The 9,970-nt window shown below is 40.1% G+C and overlaps 1 long non-coding RNA gene across 1 annotated transcript; it reads left to right on the top strand.

Moving 5' to 3' along the window:
* Window positions 1–25: 25 nt before the first annotated feature.
* Window positions 26–9,045, top strand: LOC116421876. Its single transcript, XR_004232459.1, has 3 exons — window positions 26–1,380; window positions 3,205–3,281; window positions 9,010–9,045. It is a non-coding gene; the product is annotated as an uncharacterized LOC116421876 (long non-coding RNA).
* Window positions 9,046–9,970: the final 925 nt, after the last annotated feature.

A 9,970-nucleotide genomic window follows, 5' to 3' on the forward strand; every position in this document is an offset into this window, starting at 1 on the left:
GGTTTAAGTGGAAGGAGGAGGGCTGTAGCTTTAAGACTGGGACTGCATACTCGGGAAGAAGGCTGGACCCGGGAGCCGTCCTCAGCCGCCCCAGGCTCCTCCCCGGCGGGGAGCCGCAGCTCCGGCTCTCTGGGGTGTGCGCCTGCCCGCCCTCCTGCCTTCCTTGCCCTCCCACCCCTAGTCTACTGCTAGAGCCGCGTCCTCCCGGGGCAGAGCTCGTGTGCGCGGTCTTTGTGCTGTCTGCGGGAATGAGGGTGGGAGAGGGTGGAGGATGGGATGGGCAGGCTGACCCGCCCGCGCGGACGCACTCTGGCGTCTAGTGGAGTGTGCAGTCCTTGCGGATGCGCCCCCCCTGCCCACGGAGGTGGGGGGCCTGGGTCCCCGGTGTGAGCGGGAGGCGGGGCGAAGGAGGACGCGTGTCCTTGTCCCCGGGGTTTTAGGAAAGGCAAAGAGAAGGAGCGAGCCAACCCTTTCTAGTCAAGAAAGCCGTCCCCATCTCTGGTCCAGATGCTGGACGGGAGTCCACAAAACCTGCCAGCCCCCAAACAACGGCTGTCGGACCGCGGCCGGAGCGAGGGTGGGAGGACAGGCAGGGAGCCCCGTGGTGCCCGCCTTTCTCGCTCGGTCCCTCCCGCAGGCTGCCCTTCCATCCCTCCCGGCCCCCAACAGCTTTCTAAGCCTTCCGCAGGGCCGTGGCTGGGGCAGGCCGGGAAGGAAGGCGTGACCTCTTAGGGGTCTGGACCGCTTTCCTGGGGCGGTTGGTCGAGTACTAGCAGACCCATTGGCTGGGGGAGGGCGAGAGAGGAGGGACGCGAACTCTCGAGTAGCCTCGTGTCACTCTCCTGCGGGCGGGAACTCGGACTCTCCCTCCCCCACTCGCGTCCTCCTGGCTTCTGACCTGGGAGCCAGACATCCGTTTCCACACACGCGCTTTTCTCCATTTCTCTCTCCCTTTGTTCCGTCCTGCGCCGTTTACTACCCTGGCTGCCTTCCTCCCACCGGGGTCAGCCCCTCGCTTTACAGTTGCCTCACAGCCTCCAGGGTTCAGACTCCCATTCTAAAGCGATCCATCTTTCCGGGCCGGGATGACGAGGCTTTTACACATCTCCAAAATCGCAAACATGTGAGCACTTTGAAACGAACAAAGCGCTCCACTAGCAGCCAAGTATCCCAGTGGCCCCAGAGATGCTGATCTTGGGAATGAGAATTCAGTTACTTTCTCTGCCCGAACTCCGGAGGAGATAAAGTGGTTAATTTCTATTCATCACTTTCATCACGCCGGGTAGAGATAGGATCTCGAAGGGAAGTCCACTCGAGAGCCGATTTGGAGGGTAGGGTGCTGATAATGCCCCTGAGGGCACTGAGTGAAACAAGTCACAGGTAATTATTTATTGTTGTCATTTCCTCAGGATGTTTACTTCAGTTTCAATGGGATCCTTTTTGTTTGTTTGTTTTTCTCTGAAGGGACTGCTTGGAGGCCCTGGGCTCTTAGGAAAATGTTACTTAAGCCTCGGTTTAAACCACTACCCAAGAAATCTAGGGAAACGCTGAACCCCTTGCCCCACCTTAAAGAAAAGAATCCAAAACGTTGAAAACTGATTATCGGCTTGAGGGAAGGGAGGCCAAGGTAGTTATCTGTAGGCTCCTGCTGAGATGAATGGGTTCTGACTGCCCAGTTGCAGGGTCCTGGCAGGAGAGAATAAAGATGTCACGACTGGTGTTATTCCTGGGCTGTAAAAGAAAAAATATGCAACGACGACAAAGTATGTTGGTAGAGAGAAATTTTAAAAGTTATTCAGATTTGAATTTTTTTTAACGTCTTAGAAAGGTATTTCCTGGGATTGAATAATGTACCAAACTGTATTAGAAAATACGTGGTTCCTGAATGGATCCTATTTGGTCACTTTTTTTCTTATTTATACACGCTTAAAAAATCTTAAAGGTGAAAAGGGTTTGCCTAGATTTACAAAAGGTAATCAGATCTATTTAAATAAATCATCTGGGCCTCAGTTTACTCGTTTGTAAAAAGGGATTAGATTTAATGGCCTTCCATGGTTACTCCCAGCTCTAAATCTGTGATTTTATTGTAAATCCAAGATAAAGAAGACCAGAACTCTCTCCATAGGGAAGGGTCATCAAGGCCTCCTTTCACACACCTCAGGACTGGATTTAAAGGATAGGGTGGAAAAGTAAGGAATAACCCCTTCCTTCCAGACCATAGTAATCAGATATTAAGGTGTTAGTTCGGGCTAAATTTAAAGAATCCTAGATAATAAAAAGTTGAGAATCTTATACCTAAAAGAGTAACACTTGTGGAGCTAGGAGAGTTAAATGTACAACTGAAATTGTATATGACTAAAACCAGGGAGGAAATGGCCTGGGGCCAGAGAAGGGGAGCTGTGAGGAGAGAGAAAAAACAAAGGAGGAAGGAAAAGCTGGAGGCAGTGAGAGTTGTGGGTCAGTGACATTAAGGGGACCGTGTTATCAGAAAGACAAAGTTATAATTTCTGAAACTGCTTACCTCATTATAAAAAGATTATTAAATTAGATGATATGTGGAAATACTTGGCAAAATAGTAAATGTAGTCATTATGAGTACCTAAGCCTTGCCTAGCCCCCAAAATCTTTATTAAATAACTCTCCAGAGAAATTTTGCTGTGGGTATCTCAATTTTCTCAGTACCCTTGCCCCCTAGGAAATTGACAGGGATACTATGACCCCCATGATTGTAAGCATAGTTGCTCATAGGGCATTTGACCTTGTGAATATTCAGCATTTTCTTTATATAATTCTGTATAAACCATTTCCTAGCAAACTATACTTTTGTCCCAGATGTTCTGTTCAGTTTAACGCGTGTTTATTTAATTGCATTAATGCCTTTTAGTTGTATTTTTATTATATTTTCTCTTTTTTTAATATAAAAGGCGATGATACATAATTATACCTCTTTAGTTCAGGTGTTGGCCTTCCCAGAGTTCTGCAGAATTCCAGACATATGGCTTCCTCTGGTTACAAATACACATGCATACAGTTTTCCAAATGTGGAGTTTTTGATGTGATACACCATTTCAGTAGACATCTAATCACAAGGAAAAGTTAATTTTTTCGCAAAAAGAAATAGATACGTTGTCTTTGTGTAGTTTCTATTTCTGAGGAACTCTGTTTTTACAAACATTCTGCTTGTTTTTGCTTTTAATTTTCTAGAAATCTCTTCAAAGCAGCTAGTAAAGAGCCCCACTTTCTAAACAGAAAGATAGTCCCAGTTTACTCATCTCCTCAAGGTAAATTGCTATGTGTGAATTTCTAAACCATACAACTAATATTATCAATTGGGATAATTTTTAAGTAGTGATACTATTCAGATAGCAGGCAGAAGGTATCAATAGACATTTCCCTAACCCTGGAATGCCCTCTTCCCTTTCCCTTCCCCTCCCTTCTACCATAACCCTTCAATTACTACTCATACTTTTAAAGAAAGAGGAAGTGGACCTGTGTTTTTATCAATATAGGGAAGTGCTTTTACCAAGATCAGCATCTTCTCTGTAACTTAAACAGATTTGGAGATTCTAGATTGGAGATATAAAAATCACACTCCAGCAACACTCCAGAATGCCACTAAATCAGATTAAAATGTAATTGGGAAATTTGTAACATAAATAAAAATATAATAAAGTATAATGCTATATATAATCAGTATGCTGCCCATAGGGATCCTTATACAGCTTAGTGGTTACATTAATCCTTTGAGTTTGGCACCACTGGTCTAGCATAAAGAAAAATGTAAGGTAATTTTCCTGGGGTCAACTGGCAGTACATGTCAAAGGCTAGGCTTGCCTGAACCCTGTTCTTTCAAGCTTAGAAGTCCATTATTTACTGCGCAATCCTGTCCCTCACATTCCTTTAAAGACCAACTCAAATGCTCCCTCCTTTGGACTCATTTGGAAGATCCTTTGGACTCATTCAACCCTTTGTTTGGATTACTCATGTATTTTACATATATATAATATAATATACATGCATATAATTATATATTACATTATATTATATATATGTGTGTATGTGTGTGATATGCAATTATATTACAGTGTATGTGGCATTTTTTATTAGAATGAAAGCTCAAAACGACAGGGACCTGTTAGGATTCTTACAAGGTGCTATCTACACCTATCATCCTGGAACCTTGTGGCACATTCTGCATACACTAATGTTTGCTATATTGAAAACAGTCCTATCTATAGGGAATAAGTGCTTCAGTCTAAGTTGAATTATATTGTTGTATCTCCCCTGTTGATTGTATCTGAAGCATAAGCTGTGTGGGTATCACACACACACAGAATATGTGTGTCTTTGTGTGTGTGTGTGTGTGTGTGTGTGTGTGTGTGTGTGTGTGATAGATAGATAGACTTGCTACTTCTTTTTGCTCATTCTCTTCTTCCCTATTCAGTGCTCTGAAACCTGGCTTTTTCCCGACCACTCTTTTAAAATTGCTCTCTCCAATCACTACTGACCTCTTAATTGCCAAATCCAATGGCATTTTCTCAGCATTTAACTTCCTTTGCTTTTCTTTAGCCTTTGACATTCTGCATGAGTTCCTTGTAATTGTTTTCTTCTCCCTTGATTTCTGTGATTCTTAACTGCTTCAATTATTATCTTGCCTAATATTTCATATTGAACTTCCTCCTGCTTGCTCCTTAAATGTTAGTGTCTCCTAGCTTTGCTTTCATCCCCCTTTCTTTGCACACTCTCCTACTCTTAAGGTTTGAACTATCATTTTTATGCAGGTTAACATGCAAAAACAAACACTGAGTTTTGGTTTCTTTCCTAAGCCCATCCCATATTTCCAACTGCCTAATGGAAATGTCCACCAGGATTGAGTTTAACAAACATTTATGAAGCACTTACCTTGCACAGAGAACACTTCGGCTAGTTACTGAGGAACAGACAAGTTTAGATAAGACACATTCCCTCCACAAATGGAGCCTATAGTCAAATAGACTTTTGAATGGGAGAGTAGAATTCTCAGATCTGCTTATTAGGAAGATTATTTTGGCAGCTGTGTAAAGAAACCTGGAGAAGTAAGAAATTGATGGCAAGTTGAATATAGTTTGATATTTAAGGCCTATATTTAAGATGGTGTCTATATGAGAAAGGATTTGGGGATGGATACAGGACATATTTCCAACATAGACTGAAAGGGCTCGACGACAATTCTACATGGCCTGAAATGATTCAGTGGCAAGAGTGCCCTAGATTCAAATTCTGAATACCAGTTACTATCTATGTGACTAGGGAAGTCATTTTAAGTCTCTGAGCTTCTAAGATCCCTTCCAGCACTAAATCTAAGATCCCAGCACTTGGCAACTAATTATTTTGGGGGGAAGAAAACTAAGGTAGAAACTTTAAAATCCAGGTGACTAAAAGTATGGTTGTATTAGTATCATCAAGAGGAAATATGTCCCACTGTCATTCAGTATGGTCAGAACTGAACCCATCAACTTCCCTTAAAGACTTGATCTATCTACTAATTTTCCTAGTTCTGTTGATAGCTTGACTGCCCTTCTCAGTGACCCAAGACTCAGTCATCCTTAACTTTCCTCTCCATTACCCCATTGCTCCCCTTCTGTTGGCAAATCCCATAGGTTCTTTGTTCATTGATGGCTCTGGGAGTGGTTTACTTCTGTGCATGTGGATTACAACTTCTATACACTTAACTCATTACCAAATCTCAATTTCTTAAAGTATTGACAGAATAGACATAAACACATATATATGCATATATGTATTTGTATGCATTCTATAGGTTTGCAATCACCTTGCAGCCACATTATGGAGTTCCACTAATTCACTTTCTTTATAGCTCCAGGAAAACTTTATAAACGACTTGAGAGAATAAAAATTCCAACTATTCCAAGATCTTTCATTCAGATTCTTATGGAAATGAATGCCAGATCATCTTCAAAAATACCCTATAAGTTATAATGAAGAAAAATAATAATTATAAAAGACAGTTTCTTATTTCATTAATTTTCTTATAACTTTCCTGGATTGGACTAGTTCTTCAAATGAAGGAACTCCTTTGAGCAAGTTTTTTTTTTTTCCCCCATAGTAGCTTTCAAAATAGCTTAAGGTATGGGGGATGGGTAGTAGTCATATCAATACAAAAGCGCAGTTGGGAATCACTTTTGGCAAAAAAGTAGGGGTTTTGTCCCTGGGCTCCTTACTCCCATAGATATGTTAATGAAAACTTTTTAAGTTGTTAACCCTCTTCACCAGGATTTCTGATGATTCAGACAAGAAATGCATTCCTTTAAAATAGCAATATATCTATGTGGGGAGATCCTAGAAAGTATACTGTGCAACTCAAATTAGTAGTATGAATCTCTAAATGCCATGAGAACCTCTATATCATTTTATTTAATATTAAGATTTTTCAGAGAGGTAGTTGAATACCCAAGAAACTCGCCCCCAAGAGAGGATTGAAATAACCTTTTCAGCACTTAAGTGCCATGTTTATGCATAGTCAGCAAGCCTGTACTAAAAGTGCCTTTCACTAAAAACAAAAAAAAAAACAAAAAAACAAAAGACAGAATACAGAAACACACTAAGAAGGATAGAAAAAGACACCAAAAAGACAAAAAGAATTCCCTACATCTTTGTTTTTTAAGTTTGATTCTCTAAAACTGATGACTGGAAATGTGAGTTAAACAAAATTTATTCAAGTGTCCCTCACTGGAAAAGCCACAAAAGGCAAGAAATAATAATGATTCCATTAGAATTGGCCCATTGTTCTTTTTAAGGTTGGCTCTGAGCCCACTTTAATTAGAATATCCTCTGTGATCCTGCAGACTGAGTACACACTCCTAGCTGCTATAAATTGGGAGAGTTCTTTTTGAATTGTGAATGTTTCTTATAGAGTAATTTTACACTTCACTACATTGTAATTGATTACCTTTCAATTTTACATCATTTTTTCCAACAGAAAATTTATCTGATTTAAATTACTACATTTTTAATTGTATGCTTTTATTTGGATTTTTGCACAGAAATCAGTAAGGAAGGATCATATAATCATAGAATTAGAACTGAAAAGGCCTCTAGAGATCATCTACCACTCATCCCATTTTATAGATAAGAAAATTGAGAACCTTAAAGATCAGGCGACTTGCTAGGATAGTATAAAGAGGAGCTGGAACTCTGAATTCAGAGCCTCTTATTATAAATCCAGCATATTATTATATACCTTGCCAGGTGCTTTCCAGGCAATAAATATCCAGCCCACGACTAGCATAACATTTCTTTTATATGAAGCATTTGGATCTTGGTCTTTATCCAGCCTACATCCACAAGCAAATTGTTGATGAGAAGGATAATGTGTTTGACAAGTGAGGAAACAAATGTAGAAATTACTTCTCTTGGTCAAGGGTACCAGCAGCCTGCACCAAGACCCAGAGCAAGACTGTTTAACTCCCTGGTTTTCTGTTTTAGCCAGGGGCATAACTGCATTTTGGAGTTCCCCTTTCAAAATTTGATAAAACTTTTTATCAGTACCTAGTGAAGAAAGAGGAAGAGGAAAAATCCAGAAAGCAGATGAAGAGGAAAAAGAAGAGAAATCTATCTTTGTCTCCCCTTCCTTCCCATATTCCCAACGAGGAAATGCTAGCTTCCCATGTGACTTTGAGTAACCCACTCCAGCTTCTCCACACCTGTTTACGATCTGTAAAACGAAGGGCCTGAATGAGGTGGCTTCTGAGGTCCTTTCTAGCTTGTAAGTCTGGGATCTGTCTATGGGACCTAATATCCCTTTCTCCAGCAATCCCTTCAGCCCAACTCATCCCTTCTAAGTCCTATCCCAGCTATGGCAAACTCCGGCTCGCTGACAAATAGGCCCAGCAGATGCAATAGCCATAGATAGACATAACTGTTCCAGCAGATACTGGGCAAGTTTTGAGTAACACAGATGCTACTGTCTGCACAGTTGTGTATTTCTGAAGGAGGGGGGATCTCCGTACCACAGACACCACTGTTCCTGCATTAGCTGCATCTGCGACTGGAGTTAGTATGCCATATGTGCTCTGGCCCTGGCAGATGTTGGGTGGCTTCAAGCACCAGAGGCAGTACTGTCCTCCCAGAGCCACATCTGCAAGGAAATTAAATTGCCTTAACATTACTGTGCCAGCTGAACTCTAAGCATATTCAAAATATACAAATAGGTTAAAAAAATGAACCCACTGAAAATCACTCTAAAGGAAACAGCATTCAATCATCAGACATTCACAAAAATTGTCAACTTTGGTGCTCGCTTCATTTCAAACAATATTCATTATAGCACCTTCACGTTGAGAACCCGGTTTTCCCAGGTCCGCATTTCTTCTCAGAAAGGTAAAAAGGTGAAAATCTTCATCATGTTTTGAACTACTAGAACTTTCATTTTTTAAAAAAAAAGTCCTAATATTTTATGCTATCATAAATCCTAACACTGGCCTTAGAATGCATGCTACAAAAAAAGTGAAGAATTATAGGATTTTTTACAGGATTTAAAAGTCACTTAGGTCTATGGTTCTCATTTTTTAAATGTTTTTTTAAGTAAAATTGTTTTTAAAAAAAACCTACCTCACCAAAGTAGACTAAAATTAAGCACAGATATTATATATACATATATGTGTGTGTATACCCACCCACAAACCCACACAATATACAAATAAGCATTTGTATATGTATATTATACATACATACATAGGCATTCACACATATATACCCAAACATGCTCAGGAACATATGCATATGCATTTACCCATATGTAAACATAACTCCTTTATATTATTATCCTTAAAAATTATTGAGACTCAAAGAGATCATTAAAAAGGGAAAAGGACCCACATGTGCAAAACTGTTTGTGGCAGCCCTCTTTGTAGTAGCAAGGAACTGGAAACTGAGTGAATGCCCATCAGTTGGAGAATGGCTGAATAAGTAATGGTATATTAATATTATGGAATATTATTGTTCTATAAGAAATGAGCAGCAGAATGATTTCAGAGAAGCCCGAAGAGACTTACACGAACTGATGCTGAGTGAAATGAGCAGGAGCAGAAGATCATTGTACCAACAGCAAGATTATATGATGATCAACTCTGATGGAGGTGGCTTTCCAACAATGAGGTGATTCAGGCCAGTTCCAATGGTCTTGTGATGAAGGGAGAACTGAATGTGGATCACAACAGAGTACGTTCACTTTTTTTGTTTGCTTGTATGTTTTCTTTCTATTTTTTTCTTTTTGATCTGATTTTTCTTGTGTAACATGATAATTTTAGAAATATGTATTAAAAAATTGCACATATTAACATATATTGGATTACTGGCTTCTTGTAAGAGTAAATGTTGAAAACTATCTTTGCATATATTTGAAAATAAAAAGCTATTATTTAAAATAATTATTGAAGACCTTTCAAAGATCTTTTGCTTATATGGGTTCTCTCTATTGTTACTTGCCATTTTAATATTATTGTGAAAATAGTTTTAACTTTGAGGATGGTACTTCCTTCCGCCTACAGTGTATCTGAGATGCTCAGGGGTCCCCAGGCCTCTAAGAAGATGATCTAGTCCCACTCCTGATACAAGAGGAGTACTAGAATTGGAATTAGAAGGTATAGGTTTGGATGTTGTCTAGGACATAGCTTACTTGGTTTGGGACAAGTCTCTCCATCTCTCCCTGATCAGTTTCTTTATCAGTTGAAACTTTTTTATTTGTTTGTCTTCCTATAAGTGTCCCCTGGAGATTAGCACATGATATAACCAGTAAAGTCACTTTAGCTCCAAATCTATGATTTATGTTTGCAAACAAGGAAAGTGAGACCTAGGGAGGGTAAATAACTTGAGTGTGCAAGGTCACATAAATGTTAAGTAGCAAAGCCAAGATCTTTTGGTACCAGAACTAGTGTCCTCATTACTGCCAGAGCCCTCCCTATACACGGGA

Source organism: Sarcophilus harrisii, chromosome 2 (genome assembly GCF_902635505.1).
Source record: "Sarcophilus harrisii chromosome 2, mSarHar1.11, whole genome shotgun sequence".
Lineage (NCBI taxonomy): Eukaryota > Metazoa > Chordata > Mammalia > Dasyuromorphia > Dasyuridae > Sarcophilus > Sarcophilus harrisii.